Genomic DNA, 17,460 nt, shown 5'->3' on the forward strand with positions numbered 1-17,460 from the left:
AGGAGAGAGTGAATGACTTTGAGATTGAATGTGAGCCAACTATGTGAGAGATTATCGTATTAATGAGCACTTGAAACTCTTGAAACTATAAGATTTTGTTCAATCTCCCACCATTGAGCATAAGATCCAACACAAAACATTTGACATGATCATTGTAGTGAGTATGTATTGAGCTCCTATGGATAAACCAATAAGAATAGAATTGATGTAAAGTGATCCTTTCACCCCCAATGCAATGACCAAGTTTGCAATACCAAAATTGCTATATAGACACAATAGAGATAGAGTAGGCCAACTTTGTAAGGAAAATATATTTCTTCAAGGAAATATTTGTGTTTATTTTGATGCTAGGATATTTCTACAAGTATCCTATTTGTGCCATGTTGAGAAACCCATTATTCCCAAGCCACATGCTAATGCTATGAAGGGTGTCAAAAGTCCAAAGACAATGAAGCTTATGCAATGGATTGTTGATCCTCACACCTTGGGGGATTAAGGGCCTATATTTGTTCTTGGATCTATGCATTTAATATTGTAATAATTGTATTAGTGGTTGTTGATCAAGCTACTAATAGGAGCTCTTGCATGCTAATCATGATTTACTAGTCCAAATATTACAATCTTCAATAGGCAACTCAAAATCCCTTGTTAAAAGATGCAAGATTGTTGACACTCACACCTTGGGAGATTAAGGGCCTATATTTGTTCTTGGATCCATGCATTTCATATTTTAATAATTGTATAAGTGATTGTTGATCAAGCTACTAATAGAAGCTCTTGCATGGTAATCATGATTGACCAGTCCAAATATTGCAATACTATACAATCTTCAATAGGCAACTCAAAATCCCTTGTTAAAAGATCCATTTGGAGGCTTGAGTACAAGGTCTTGAATTTATTGTCTATTAAGCTGATTCAAATCCCTTTTTCAAAAGAGAAGAAGGTGACATGGTCACTTTCTTCTGCATAAGGTACTTCATGGAAATACTGTGAGGTCCTTTTTCCAACCCAAGGACATTCAACTAAACAAAAACTCTAAGCAATAGACACATTATGAGAATCATGATATGTGTCAAACACATGATGGCAATCATAAGAGATGGATACACCTCTTGTCCATATTCTTGGTCATCCATAGAAAGTCCAACCCTTACTATTCTCATGAAAATGGCCAAGCAAAGGCTACAAACAAAGTTCTTGTTGCATCTTGACAAAAATCGTCTTAGCTTCAAGCTCAAATTGGGATCACAAACTCATGGCACTTGGGCCTATCACACAACTTGTAAGAATACTATAGGCCAAACTCCATTCCCACTTATGCACTAATGCCATAATGCCAGTAGAATTATTTATCCCTAGTCTACGCATTGTTGTCCAAGAACTATGGGAAGGCATTAAGTCAAGGCAACATCACTTGGTAGAGCTAGAATCTTTAATAGGAACTCGGTTACTAGTTGTTAATGCTCTACTTGTGCAGAGAAAGCTCAACATAAGGCCTACTTTGATAAGCATGCCAAACAAAGATCCTTCGATCAGGGGGATCTTGTTTTACTCTATTCAATTAAAGACCATAAGTAGATATTGAAGTTAAGAGGCCTTGGACCATTCTACATCTGTGCCATCAAAATAGGGCAGGGAATGTTGTGCTAGAAACTTTGGACAACCAACCCATTGGGCATTTCAATGCCAACAAGATTAAGAAGTACTATCCACTTGGACACCCCTCATATGAACCACACCCATGGTGAATACAAACAATCTCTTGTTGTATCCAAATAGAATAGACTTTCCACAAGTAATTTGAGCAACAATAACACTACCCTTCCTTATCACTTTCCAAACCTTTCTCCACTACCATCCCTGTTAGAGGTATTACTATTAGCAGTTTCAAAATGGAAGATCAACTTGTTATCCTAGCTACATATCTTCATCTTTGACTCACTACAACTAGAACCCTTACGATTGATGCATTGATAGATAAGGGCTCCGATTACAACATTCTAGAAATAAAGCTAATGGGCGGTGCCCAAAGAGTCAGGCATACCCAATAAAATATCCAAGTACAAATAACATAATCGTGCGCCCATACGCATACAAAATAATGAATAAATATCCAACGCCTTAATAAATAGGCGCGACAAAATATAGGCGCCATGCCTAAGGTATGCGCCCATCAAAATATAAATGATAAATCAAATACTCGCTATCCTCCAATGCTTTCCTTCGCCACTGCTGCTATCTCTACACATCAAGTGAAGCATTCACAATCGTTAGTAAAATAATACAATTAAACCGACAAAAGTGAATACCTAGCAGTCTTCAGCTACATAAATAAATCAACTGGTTAGAAATCAATCCTAACCTTAATTTATTACGAGTGCACACTCTAAACTCATAAATGTTTATTAATTTAATATGCATTTTACGGAATCACCCGCTATGGAATCACCCATGTACACACTAAATTAATGAAACGCCCGAAAAGGATAGGCATCCCCATCAACTTCTCGCACAAAGAATCCACTTTGTGTATGAGCCCCGGTCATCAAAGTTTACGGAATCCACCGTAAAACCTCACGGAATCCACCATAAAACCTCACGGAATCCACTGTGGCACGGAATCCACCGTGAAATATGCCTCCTGGCATAAAAAATACAATCCTTAAAGAATCTCACATTGTTGAGAGCTTACACTGACTATACAACTCTACTACTCGCATCCTGAACAAATAATACACACTTCATCATGAAGCTGCAACCCTTGGATGCAAAATCATCACCACAACCGAGCATTAAAAGATCATCATCATCTTGAAGTATGACCCAACATACTGTAAGACCACATCTCTCCGCGCAATCATTGAGTCTTGTGTATTGACTTCACCAAAAGATTTGCTTCACCACCCGCTCATCAAAAACCTATTGATTGAGGAAGAGCTCTACATTGCAAGCCATTTTAATGGACCATGGCCCCTAGATGACCTAGATCATACCTTTGTGATCTCCTTGTCTGACCTTCCAACATGGACTCTCATGTCGAGAACTAGAGTACAACGCAGACTTTTAGACCTTTCTCCTATTGTACATAAATAAAACCACCCATTATTTTATATATAACAATAACATTCTAGCAATCAAAAACTTAAAAAAAAATCTTTCCCCAAACACTTAGCCACCTCTCCCAAGCTAGAAAGCTTGACTCAATTAAGAGGAAGGGAGAATGATACCAATGACCATGTTGACAAACAACCAACGAGCAACTTACCAAAACCAACCAACCAAGGACACCAAATAAGTAACAATTATTATAATGAGATGGTAAAAGGTGGGTAAGTTTACTTTTTATTATGCAAATATAGAGTATTGGTACATAATTATTTGGCATATGAACATGGAAGAATACTTTGAGATTTTATGAGAAAAAGCAACTCATGAATACTTAGGTGGCTTTGCAAAAATTAGAACAATGAAGAATTGAAAATAAGCCCATCCTCATCAAAGACCCTCTTAATGAAGACAAAAATATATTTTGCCAATTTTTGCATTAAAGTGAGTTTGCATGAAGTGGGATACATTCAATTCTAGAGTATAAGCAATCTAGAGAACCCAATGACACATTATCAAATACTCCAAGCATTGATAACAAAATGTGAATTAGACACCCTCATAGCCCCATCCATTTCATAGCATGTGAAACCACTATCTAGTACAACTACCCAAAAAAGAAAGCGTTCAAGGTAAATTTAATACAAAGAAAAGAGAGCACTAGGAGGCTTGGGAGACCATCATTAAACTTACCTTGGATGTAGTAGAAAAAAATTTGGGCATAAAGAGAAAATCAAGGAAATATGTAAAGGCACAAAAGCTAGTAGTAGTGCCCCAGCAATGGAAGGAGCAAGTTGTAACCCAAAAGGGGATGCTCCTACATGGTGTAAAAGATGAGGAGCTTAGAGTCATAGCATAGATGAAAAAAAAAACCAAGAACTCAAAACAAACAAAAAACGAGAAACTCAAAGCACAAATCCCTCTTGCTTAACTAGCTTCTTCTTGCAAGTTGTAGGCAAGCTTTGTACCTTATGATTGTTGTGACTGCGCTTCCATGCATTACTCTTGTATTTGGCATTTGTTACCTTAGGCAAGTATGTCTCCTTGCACGTGCATTAGTGCATCCTTTATAAGGTGAGAATTGCATTTCATGGTAAACATTTGCCTTGAAAGTAATAAGCAAGCTTTGGCTTAGAGCTCACTTCAATATTACATGGTCTCAAAAGCAATGGTAATCAAAAAGCTTTGGCGTAGAGCTCACTTTAATATCACATGGTTTCGAAAGCAATTGTATTTTGATTACGTGCTTGAGGTGTTCATGCTAATGGGAGCCATAATCCTAGAGGGAAGCGTTTGAAAGGTTGAGGGTCAAACAAATTCTTATTATGCATGTGTGGGCGCAGGCATTGTGCTCATATTAACTGTTCCTGTTCATCAACAAACCGCCTTTCGCCCTACTGTTTGAAAGAAGGCTTTTTTAAAAATAAATAAATAAATAAAGGACAAAAGAAGAACCTACCACTGACTTATGATGGGAACCTCATCATTCTTGCTATTGTGCACAGACGCACTTCGCACAGCTGCCTTTTGGCCGTCCAGCCAGAGGTACAGCATTCCCACCGAGAACGCTATGCTAGTGTTGCCCTGCGCATGCTGGTCAATGTCTTATGTTGCCACTCATCTGCCCATGGATCATACATTGCTTGTGTTGACACGTGGCTGATCTTATGAGGCCGCAGCGAACAGTGTTCCATCCATTTAGAGTAAAAGGGACGTCTATTCGGCCCCACCCATTTCTGCCAGTTTTTGGGTCAAAACTACCGGGTTGAGCACATGCCACTAAGGCCTACCCTTCCCTCGGACCCACAAAAAAGTTGGTGATGCAACATAGCAATTAGAGCCAAAAATAATAATAATAATAATAAAAGATGGGCAAAAAAGGCCCAGAGTTCTAGGACATGGCTCCCCCCCTTTCTATGAAGGGTAGGGCCTTGCCAACTGGCACTATCACTCCAATATAGTGACACTGTCCAGCCATATCAATTGCGTGTAGGGATGCATGTACAAGTCCCTTTGGTCGATCGCCATTTCTGTACTGATTTGTGCAATCACATCTAGCCTACCATGAATCCTTCCTTCTGCTTCTCATCCTTCGTTGTTTTGTAGGTGAAGCCATGGGAAACCAAGCATCCTCCAACTTTTGCCATGGTTGCTAGGCTCCAACATGTGCCGCTAGTAATTGATTCGTTGCTAGAATGAGGGCCTCCAATGTTTTGCTATTGCGTACAATCGAAACCCTAAACCTCCACAAATCCACCCAAATCTGCTCTTCTTCAAGTTCGTTGTCTTCGAGTTAGACGTGGCCATAGCTTTGGCCTATTGGCTTTCCGAAAGGATAACCAAAGGAGTAGATCATTGTCCTGCTTATGGCTTGGGCCAAAGACATCTCATCTATTTGATTTTGTCCTACAGATCCAAATACAAGTTTGAGATCGACAAGGCAATAGCCAAGGGAGATGACATAGCTTGCCGGCTGGGGAATGTGGAGACAATGGGAGCTATCTGATCAAATTATTCTTGCCTTCTTCACTGCTATTGCCTTATTGATACCCTCACAATGCTATTTTTAGAAAATGGTATTCTGGCGTCCACATCAGCTAACTGAGGCAATGTGATGGATCAATAGGGCTGATTTTGTTTTGGGAGGATATTCCTCATTTCACAACAGTCATCAATCGATAGGTGAGTTTCAATGTCCTATCTTCTGTAGCTCCATCCATGCATTTGAACACTAAAAGCTCCATATATTTTGCTCATCCTTGTAGGGCAATCATGTGTACTATGGAATATTTGTGGGCTGATTGTATTGTTTTTTGCGCATGCACCTATGCAAGTTGAAGGATGGAACAATGAGAGAGTCACCCTACATAGAGAGACTAAGGAACCGCCTTTTATCGCAACCAAATTATTCCTTCTTTTGGTTCAGTTCATGTTGTACTAGTCTAGTTCATGCTACCCAGCTTCAATGAATCGCATTCGTTGATAATTGCAACATTATAACAACAATACTGCCTTACTAGAAAAAATAGTGCAAAGGCGAATTGACAAACCAGAAGTACTTACTTTCTTGTTGATTGTATATCGAGTAGGTACAGGGAAGATGCCAAGAAAGGAAAGAAGCATTGATAGAGAAGGGGAAGCGCACACTCACACACCTCATCATGGTGGTGACCTATCTTTGTTGTCATCAATGTCATCAATCGATTGGGTCTTCATTGCAGAGACCTATCATTTGTAGCTTCATCCATGTAGGCAGTCCTGTGTACTATGGAATATTGGTGGTCTGATTGTATTGTTTTCTGTGCATGCACCTCTCCAGGTTGAAGGATGGAAGAATGAGAGAGTCACCCTCTCGTGGGTGGCCACAAGCAAGCTAACTCGAATTGCTAGTAAAGGGTAAAGTCTACAAGAAGAAACCTGAAGGAAGACCTGATTGTAGACATGCTTTCTCTTCCAAGCAATTTACAGGTGTAGGGTTTGTATATTGAATTAGCGAATGCCATGCAGTTTGATGCAAATATTTGTGGCACTTGCAAGCAACACAATTTCTAATGGTAACAGATCGATGGTGGTAAACTAGTAATTCTTTTGTTACAAAAAGGCTCCTCCACTTGAATGTGTATGTATGATGTGCTTTGTTCACAAAGTGACCAATCCTCTATTTTGTTGCTTGGATTATGGCTTGTACAGAAATCAATCTTTAGGACTTTGTTAGTAGATGAAATATTTTATGTCTAGCTCTTGCACATGCAGCCTCTTCTTTGTAAGAATATGCAACCCTTGGAACAAAGTTTGGTCTCAGGAGCAAGGTGTTGGCATGATTGTAGCCTAGCAACATCATGTATCCATTGGTGAGCTTTCTCTCTCTCTCACCTTATGTAATTCTCATATCTAGTTGTTTAGGTGGCATTATGCTACAATGTCTTTTGCATCATTGTAGATGATGATTAAGATAGGAAGTTTGGACCTTGGAGAAGGGTAGTAGCATGATTGTAGCCAAGCAACATGTTGTGGCCATTAGTGAGCTCTCTCTCTCTCTCTCTCTCTCTCTCTCTCTCTCTCTCTCTCTCTCTCTCTCTCTCTCTCTCTCTCTCTCTCTCTCTCTCTCTCTCTCTCTCTCTCTCTCTCTCTCTCTCTCTCTCTCTCTCTCTCTCTCTCTCTCTCTCTCTCTCTCTCTCTCTCTCTCTCTCTCTCTCTCTCTCTCTCTCTCTCTCTCTCTCTCAATATTTGCATTGTTCCAGACAATGATTAAGGTAGGCAATAGAGAAAGAAAAGAAAATTTCAAGTGTAAGTTAAGCTGTAGTTAATCTATGTACAAGTTAATTGTTGGGTTTTACATCGTTGAGACAAAAGGTTGTTGCAACTACTATTGTTAGCTAGCAACATTGGCAGCTTAATGAGGCCTATAGCTGCTACAAAATGCTCTAAGATGTAGCTACAAGATGCTCTAAGATGTAGCTACAAAATGCTCTAAGACCTAGGTAGCTCATGGGGCAAATAATGGTAGACTTTAGATAGGATTACTTGGCTTCTACTTTGGTAAAGTAGGACTAAAATGAGGATCCTTATCCGATGGCATCCATTCTTTGCTTATGTCTCATGCTCTATAGCCTTTATGTGCGCTTTAGCCTCTCTTGCATTATAGGCACATGCAAGGTAGGTAAGTTGCTTGCCAATGGTGCACCCTCCCACAATACTGCTCAAAGCTCTCTCTCAAATTGAAGTTGTTGTGCTTCCCACCTCTTCCTAGACTCTTTGGCAGCTTTATCTTCTTCCTTTTGTCACTTGCGAGCTTTAGAAAGAGCTTGGTTCTCTCGTCTCTTTTGGTCTTGCAATCTTCGTTTTGCCTCCTTTTGCTTCTCAACCTCAGCCTTCTTTGCATTCTTGGCTTAGATACTTTCAATGAATTGGGTTGAGGTAAGGATCAAGGAGTTGGAATAGTCCACAAAAGCCCCCCCATGCACACAGGTGATAGTAACATTTTCCTCAGGTACTTACAACAATTCCAAAACATTGCAATCTTGTTGATCGATATTAGTGGATGAAGCATTTGGTGGCCCATATATGTCAGACAAGTGGCTAAGAGTAGTAGCAACATGTCCTTCCAACTCCTCCATGAGTGGTGTTACAGGAACATGGCTGCAGTCATCCATTTCTTGGGTGTTCAGCCCATCTTCAACACTCTCCATAAATTGTGTCTCAAGAACATGGTTGCAATCTTGGGCATCCATGCCACCATCAACGTCATGGTTGAGGTCTTCAATTTGCACATGTACATCCAAATTGGAGCATTGCAAGTTTTTGTAGCTGAGAATGTCATGGTTCAAGGGCCAAATTTCGGTTGCCCTAAAGCCTGCCTAAATATTGCTTTCTATGCAAGCAATAGTTAAGGCCTTGGATGCAATGCCAACTAGTTCACCCTTGCATGTGTGGAGAAGCTACGGGCTTGCCAAAGGTTCCTCTCATTGCAAAAATTGGCCTTGAAAGGCTTAAAAACAAACACATCTAATATGGAGCTTGTGAGATGTGTGTGAGGGTAGTGAGACAATGTCTATGCCACACTCGTGAGCTTTTTGTACCACCTCAGGGCGTGTGTGACTTCCATGGCCGTCAACAACTAGAAAGTGGTGGTTTGAGGGGGATGGAGAATTAGGCATTGCAATTCTAAAATGTTCTATCCAAGCCTCAAATAGTTGCCCAATCATCCATACTTTATTTTACATTGACATAACAACCCCATCTTCGCATTCCATCAAGTAGTTTTGCATGGCTTTCCTCCCTTTGAAAATGTAATAACCTAGAAGAGCTTTTCCAACAACATTGACACAACAAAGAATTGTGAGCCATTCACAATTGTCCAATGTTATGCCATACACAACTTTTGACCCCTTTCGAGCTAGTACCCACACGCCTTTGTCCTTGTAGCCTTGCACGCCCATCTCATCTACATTCCAAATGTTCTTTGGAGGATAATTATGGAGATTGTACATGGCTTGCAAGTTGTCATGGAACATTTTCACCACTTCTGGACGAAGACTAATTGCCCTTGCTTTGTCTAGGTTTTCACTTACTTGAAATGTGAGTTGTGGATGTCTCCTTTGAAATCCATCCCTCCAACTCTTTCCGCAGATGCCATTGGAAAAAGGGGTCTCACGCATTTGACCCAATTCAACAACCTTCAATCTTAAGCATCTCAAGGAGATCAGCTGCCCAATGTCTTGCATTTTGAATGCCCAATTGAGAATAGCTTTCTCCTCATCAGTTGTAGCAATGTTTGGGGGAACCTACGCTCCTTTTGGATCTACCATCTATCCAAGCAGTTAGGGTTGTCATACTCATGCCAAATCGCCTACAACACCCTCGCATAGACATGCCCTCGTCATGTGCACCAATTGCCTTGGCCATGTCCGACTATGTCCAATGTAGTTTCCTTCTCTTGGTTATAGGCTTGGCAATTGGAGTATTAGAGGACTCAAATTCCTCCAATGATGTTGGTGCATTTCCAGCATTGGACAGTGGAGGAAGAGAACATCGTTGGGCTATTGTGAACATATGCCTTTCACTTCTTTTTTTGGTAATCCTTGTGTGTCTATTCCTCATGATGGAGAGAGCAATTAGGCTATTGTGTTTACAAACAGAACATAGAATGTGCCACCTTTGAAGTTCTCTCTTTTGAGGGAAGAGTATGGACAGTCTACTTGGAACACAAAGCAAATGACAATGGTGAGATAATAGTTGAACACTGGGTGGAACGATAATTCTACATAATACCACTACAGTACCTTAAAAAACATTAACAATCTAATTGGAAATACAGTCTAAATAGATACAAGTATGTAATGCAGAAGAAAGAGGTGTTAGAGAGTTAATAAGTACCACATTAAGTATGTATCAATTCAGTAGGTGTGCATAATCTAAACAACAAACTCTTTTTTTTGGTGGGCTTGCGGGCAGCTTGATGTGTTCACTTTGGATAGTTGAGCTTGATGATAGTTTTCTTTGTTCACTTTGTATAACTCTATGCTGATCTCCCTTGGCAGGTTGAGATGAGAGGGAAATAGATTCTAAAGTAGGGATTAGCTTTGGTAGTTTTGTCAATAGTGCAAGCAACACAGTAGATGGGCTTTTGCAAGAAGCAGCTGACTTCTTAGTAATGCAAAATGCAGCAAGCTTGACATGTATCCCACTGCAAGGATAAAGCTTATGCCCTTGCTTGTCCAAGAGCAAGCTTGTGCACAAGATATGGGCAACAAAGGGATGTCTTGTAGTGAGGCAAGCCTTGCACTCACAAAGTGATGGGATTGTGGCATTGTAATGTCCCCATTACTTAGTCATTTTAATAAGAAATGTGCATATACATTCCAAAAATTGATTTATGTTGAAAAAAAATTGCACATTTTTATTACCCCTCGGACGGCGGGTTAGGGTGCTTGGAGAACCGATACTAAGCGTGATTGACTTGGAATTGGGATGATGAAGAGCTAAAGTGGACTCCGTGGCTTCATGTCAGATGTGTGCGAGGGTGACGAGGTGTAAATCAAGATGTATTGAGGTGTTAGTTATGGGGCAAGATGCTTTAGGGTAAAGGGGCCAAAAAAGTAACGGCCCCCCCTTTTTGTGACATTTCTTTGGTTGAAAGAAAGTCCTATATAGTGACAAATTCCCCAACTTTTAAGTGGCAAGCACATTAAAATAGGAACATGCCTTTTACAGAGGGTATTGAGTCATGATCATCACTATATTCCATAATACACCTCATTCCATGGGAAGCAAGTCTACTTTTCTTCTTGCCCTAAGCTTGTCGCAGAACTGATCATGGCCCATTCTTTCCTTGGTCCTTGGCAAGGCCTTTCTTTCCCTCAGGCCTGTCAGAAAACTGGTCACAGTCGATCCTTTCCCTGGTCTCACAAGCCTGTCACAAAACACATCTGTCCTCCTGCCCAAATGTGAGACGAAAAAAGGAAGCTTTGTCCATCCCCCGTGGAATGTAGACCTGGCACATACAAGAAAAAGCCACGTCTCAAAAAGGGGGTTGTTGCTAATATTAGTGCAAAAAATAAGACGTCAACCTGAAAATATGCATTAATGCTCATGTTAGTTCATCATTCCATTTTCAAACGGGTACAGAGATGTGCTCTTTCCTTCCAACTTGATCTTGCAACAAACTAGCCCACCAATGGCAATGCTGTTGTGATCACTATAAATTGATAATCTCCCTAACTTCCTCTTCTAAATAGCTACTCATTACCATTGCCTAATGTGTGCCTGTGAGGTGCCTCCTCCGACAAACCCAAAGGAGTCATCTTAGTAGTAGACTGAAATTCATATCCATGTACATCACCATCCCGTCTCCCCATGGGAAACCTTGAACTTAGTTGAACATGGGAATTTCATTTCTACTTCATAGGGGAAGTGTGGAAATGTCACCCCTAACAACAATCTAATGCCCACTTTGTAATCAATCAAAGGCAGGAGTGAGGTTAACACCGCACTGGGTTCAAAGAGAGTGAGAGATGGGGGAGAATGTAACTCAATCCCCTTACACATAAGGTAAAATCTCAACTCCGACCCCCTAAAATAGTGTTAAACCTGGTAACTAATTCAATCGATATTGTGAGGGCCATGATTTAATCAGCTCTATCTAGTGTTGGTGACTCTTCAGGTCCACCCAACCATAGGCATTTAATCGTTAGGATCGAAGCCTCCCACTTTCCTTATTTGGGTTTGCTTAGTTTTCTAATTAGCAAAGCATACTAACACACTGTTTGGACATATAAAATCAACTTCTTTTTATTACTTTGTTAAACCAAATTCGTTAAACTCAATCTTTGGCACATAACAAACAATTCAAAAATTAGATACTTTATTTCATAGTAACATCTAGAACCATCACTTCGTAGAGTGGTACAAAATCCATCCTTTCGCAGAAAGGCACTGTCAGCCTAGGATAAGACCTTCCAATCCCTCGGGATTGGGCTATATGTGATCGCACTCCCATCTGTGGTCCATAAGTAATTTATTGGCTCCCATTTAAGCTTCCTTGAGCCTTAGGAGCCGTCCTACATAACAGGGGCACTTATCACTTGGCCCTTTGCCCTCTCAGGTGCTTGAGTGATCAAAAACCAAAAACACCTACCTTCCTCGGGAGCATAGGATCCCCACCTGTAGGTGAGTTTTTTCACACTCTGTAAAGTGTTAGGGAGCATTGGGTTGGGGATCCCAACATCCCGAGCCACCACAATCCACCACTTGTTCGTCTACGCAAGCACGGAATCATAAGAGCCATAATTCATCATTCACAAATCCAAAAGCAGTCATAACCATAAGACATTTTTAACACACTTGTCAATGTATGTGATGCATGGAATCTATCCCCTCCATCAATTCCCACATTCCTTTCTAAAAAGCAATTGATAATACTAACATGTTCTTGTAAGTTTAAGTGCATTCTAAAACTGATCGTAATCTATGTAACGGACTAACTTATCCCTCATTAGGAAGTTATAGAGTTAATAGCTTAAAAGCAATCATTTTCTTATGTACTAAACCTCATTATCTCCATTCGGCCGTCCATCATGATTAAAGATCATGGCCGCAACCTTGGTTTATTGTGGAATAATTGGTCCTTTGGGTTGAATGGATTCGGGGGCAACTTCCGCTTGCACTTCAGCTTCGAGTTGAGTTTCCATAGTAGCGATTACTTCCTCGCGTTGGAAAGCTCTCCGAGCAGCATGACCTCGCCCAGCATCTCAATGCCTCTTGGGAGCCATGGAAGAAGCTTGATGGATTTGAGCAGTTATTCCACATAGGTGTGGAGAGAGAGAGAGAGAGAGAGAGAGAGAGAGGCTTGGTTGATTATAGCAAAGTTTCATCGCATCAACAACATAGAGACTTTTGCACGGGTCATTGTGTGTTTTGATGTGATGCTCTACCCCTATTTATATATAGTAATGGGGAGGGGGGTAAAAGAGAGAACACTTACTTTTTTAGCTTTTTTTATGACATCATCGATGATAAAGAGATGATACTTTCTTTTAGCGACTTCGATAATATCATCAGTGATGTCAGAGAGGGGGCTCCATTTTTGTAGCATGAAAATAATAATCAATGAATATATGGGCGAGCCTGCCCCACGCATCACATCATCAGGCGAGTGTCACTCCAAGACTCACGACCAAGGTGGTGACCAAGGCATAGACCTTGGCATACTTGGCAACACGCTATGAAGGCTTCATTGGTGCCATTGGCTGTGCGTGAAAAGCTCCCACTAGCTTGTAGGAAAATCTTCCCGAGAGGTCACCCATCCTGGCAGTGTCATCACCCAAGTGCACTTAACTGCCAAGTGACTATCCATTAGGCTAGTTATTTTTTCTATTCTATACTACAAACATAGTTTTAATAAGCTTGTCTTAAGAGGGTTTCCTAAGTTTGTTTTCCATGAATTGGCATATAATACCTCATTATTAATAACAATTTTTTTCATATTTAGAGCTAGTTTCCACCTATCGTGAATCTTTTCAGCACTCTCTAGTCTCTCCTTCTCAAAACCTTGCCAGCCTTGCATCTGTATTTGGTGTTCTTAGGCCTCAAATTGCAATTCATTGTCATTCCTCCAATCTTGAGCAACTGGACTCTTTGCATCTTTCACTCATGCACACATGTGGTTGTCTACTCACACTTCCACGTCACACACATTGACTCATTTGTGCATTCACTCTTGCATGTAAAGTGTGCACATGTGCTCACTCTTGTGCAAAGGCCCATCAAACATAAACCACAAACACACTTAATGCCCCATTTAGCCCTCACACACACTAAATGTACTCCCACACTAAACACATATTAAACTCACATTATGCACCCCATACGTGCATATGCCACCTACAATAATCACAAACACCCCATACACACACCACTTTCACAAACTAAAACCACCCAAGCACTCACACCAAACTCGCACTTTTTGAACCCACAACCACACACAAAACAACCTCAACCCCTTACACACAACCAACACATGCAAAACCCTACACCCCACACAAACCCTAACCTTCAACACCTCATCACTTGCTCCATCCCACCACATGCACCACCTAGGACTTGCACCACCTTAGTTCACACCTAAGACTTGCACCACCTCCCCGCACTTGCACCACCTAGCACTCACACCACCTAGCACATTGCACAACCTTAGCTCACACCTAGGACTTGCACCACGTCACCACACTTGCACTACCTCACCGCCTTACCACTTTTTGCACAAGCTTAACTCACACTTAGGACTTGCACCACCTCACCACTTGCACCTCCTTAGCTCACACCTAGGACTTGCACCATCTCACCACTCACATACACAGTAAACACTCCACTTGCACCAAACCTATGCACCCAAAATTCCTACACCCCCTACACAACACACTCTCTATTTTGTAGGCATCCACACATTCACACACACTTCACATTTACATATACACTAAACCCATTAGACACACACACCCCATACACTCTTTACTCTTTCACTACCACACAGCTTAAAGGCTCACACTTAGGACTTGCACCACCTCACCACACTTGCACCTCCTTAGCTCACACCTAGGACTTGCACCATCTCACCACTCACATACACAGTAAACACTCCACTTGCACTAAACCTATGCACCCAAAATTCCTACACCCCCTACACAACACACTCTCTATTTTGTAGGCATCCACACATTCACACACACTTCACATTTACATATACACTAAACCCATTAGACACACACACCCCATACACTCTTTACTCTTTCATTACCACACAGCTTAGCTCACACTTAGGACTTGCACCACCTCACCACACTTGCACCTCCTTAGCTCACACCTAGGACTTGCACCATCTCACCACTCACATACACAGTAAACACTCCACTTGCACTAAACCTATGCACCCAAAATTCCTACACCCCCTACACAACACACTCTCTGTTTTGTAGGCATCCACACATCCACACACACTTCACATTTACATATACACTAAACCCATTAGAGACACACACCCCATACACTCTTTACTCTTTCACTACCACACAGCTTAGCTCACACTTAGGACTTGCACCACCTCAACACTTGCACCTCCTTAGCTCACACCTAGGACTTGCACCATCTCACCACTCACATACACAGTAAACACTCCACTTGCACTAAACCTATGCACCCAAAATTCCTACACCACCTACACAACACACTCTCTGTTCTGTAAGCATCCACACATTCACACACACTTCACATTTACGTATACACTAAACCAATTAGACACACACACCCCATACACTCTTTACTCTTTCACTACCACACATGCATTTACATATACACACCCTCACATCACACATGCTCCATATACTTTCCTATCTAACACAAATTAAACACATTCATATTTACAAATATACTGTGTCTAACACATCCACCTCCACACACCCATCCATTGCACTATACTAGCCCTAGCACTTCTACATTAACCTAGGACTTTCGCATTAACACCTCTACATTAGGACACTAACCCTAGCCTAGCACTTCTACACTAGACCCTAGGAGTTCGCTTCCACCAAATAGTTCACGCTCCACACACTAGGATTTGCTCCCATAAACAAGGTCACTCGTGTACATTAGAGTTCACTCGTGCACTTGCACTTCCACACTACTTTCTCTCAATATGTCCCTCGCCCATATCCCATTACTCCTACACGCACACACTCAATTCCATCCACACCCTTATCTACCATTGCAGAACATTAATTACATTTAGTTTTATCTAGAAGGCTAGTCCTTGCATTGTGCATAGCTTGTCTCAATACATTGCCATCTTGGTTATTATGATACATGTGGTATTGCTTGCACAATTGTACCCTAATTTTTGGACAAAGAAAGCTTGATTTTGCACATTTCAATCTTTTATGTTCAAAGTGTCTCAAGTACCTTAAAGATTTTATATTTTGGAATCAATTGTTGGAAGAAATATTAAAGTGCCTAGAGAATTTACTAAGAACCTTGTAGAAACCAAGAATAGGAAACACTTTTGCAAATCACAAGGGACCTGGCACCCATAGCACCTAGGCAATACATGATAGGATAACATCACCTAGGGCATTTATGATCATAGTGCACAACCACAACAATCATTTCCATATCTAGACTTAGGGCACACTACAAGTCAAGGGGGAAATTATCTAACAAAGGTGCCATCCATTGTGTAAGCTTGACGAGTAAGAGATTATTGACCAAGCTACCAAGAGTCCAAGGCCAAATTCAAATCATCTAAAGTCTCACAACGCACAAAGAATGGAGTGATTGAAAGGAGAAGCTGCCCACTAAGCCCACCATTTCAACACTAGAAGATTAACCAAAGAGAGAGAAATATGAAGGATAGGAAATCCAAGAAACAAACTTGAGAGATGCAAGAATATTTTGACAATTCTAGAAACTAAAAATAGTAGAAGCACACACAAGGTTACACAAGATCTTGATTTATTAAGAAGAGACAAAGAGTTTGCAATCTAGCTATTAAGAGCCTTATACGCAGTTGACATACTTAATAGTAGATGGGATAGAACCACATTCAAAAGTACGTGGAGACCTATAGTATACAGTCAAAAGTGTCGATGGAGAGCTAGTATACAACTATTAAGAGTTCCCAAAAAGTTGCTACATGATTAAGGGTTTTATGTGGAAAATTGTTGGATATGGTTGCCAAAAACCCCCACACAGCAATCCCCATTGACCATCACATTTCAAATCCTAACAAAATCAAAGCAAAAGAGAAAGTGACCTAAATGTAGATTGAGGACAAGGATCAAGATGCTTGAGGAGACAAAAATAGATAAGTCAATGACTAAAAAGTTAGTTATTATGACACTAAAGCCCACAATTCTCAAAGAGCAACCTCTTGAGATAGTTACTAAACCAAAAGAGGAACCCACAGTGTCTGAGAAATCAGTGAGTCAAGAGGAGGAGACTGAGCAGCCACTTTCTAGTGATGCAACTCATGTTGAAACAAGAAATCCAAAGAAGGAGCAAATAAAACCCTCAGCTTTTGCCAAGGAACAACCCCAGGAAGTTGCTAGTCCACCCTCCCATCTCAGGTCTCCCAAGAACACAAAACCTTTGTCGCTTAAGCCTAACGAGAAAATCTAGCAGCAACAACCTAGTGCAGCTGCTCAATCCATAAAAAAGGATCCACAAGGGATAGCTCAAAAAATGTATAAGATTGATCTCCCTTCAAGAGTGTTGTCAAAAATAAATTTGAAAATTTTAGGACTGAGACTATTTTCAATAAGTCCAAGTATCCAAGTGCACAATCATCTTTGATTGTCATAATCAACC

The sequence above is a fragment of the Lygodium microphyllum genome, chromosome 1 (assembly GCF_053477565.2).
Source record: "Lygodium microphyllum isolate KBCC chromosome 1, Lygodium_microphyllum_v1.1.10, whole genome shotgun sequence".
Taxonomy (NCBI): domain Eukaryota; kingdom Viridiplantae; phylum Streptophyta; class Polypodiopsida; order Schizaeales; family Lygodiaceae; genus Lygodium; species Lygodium microphyllum.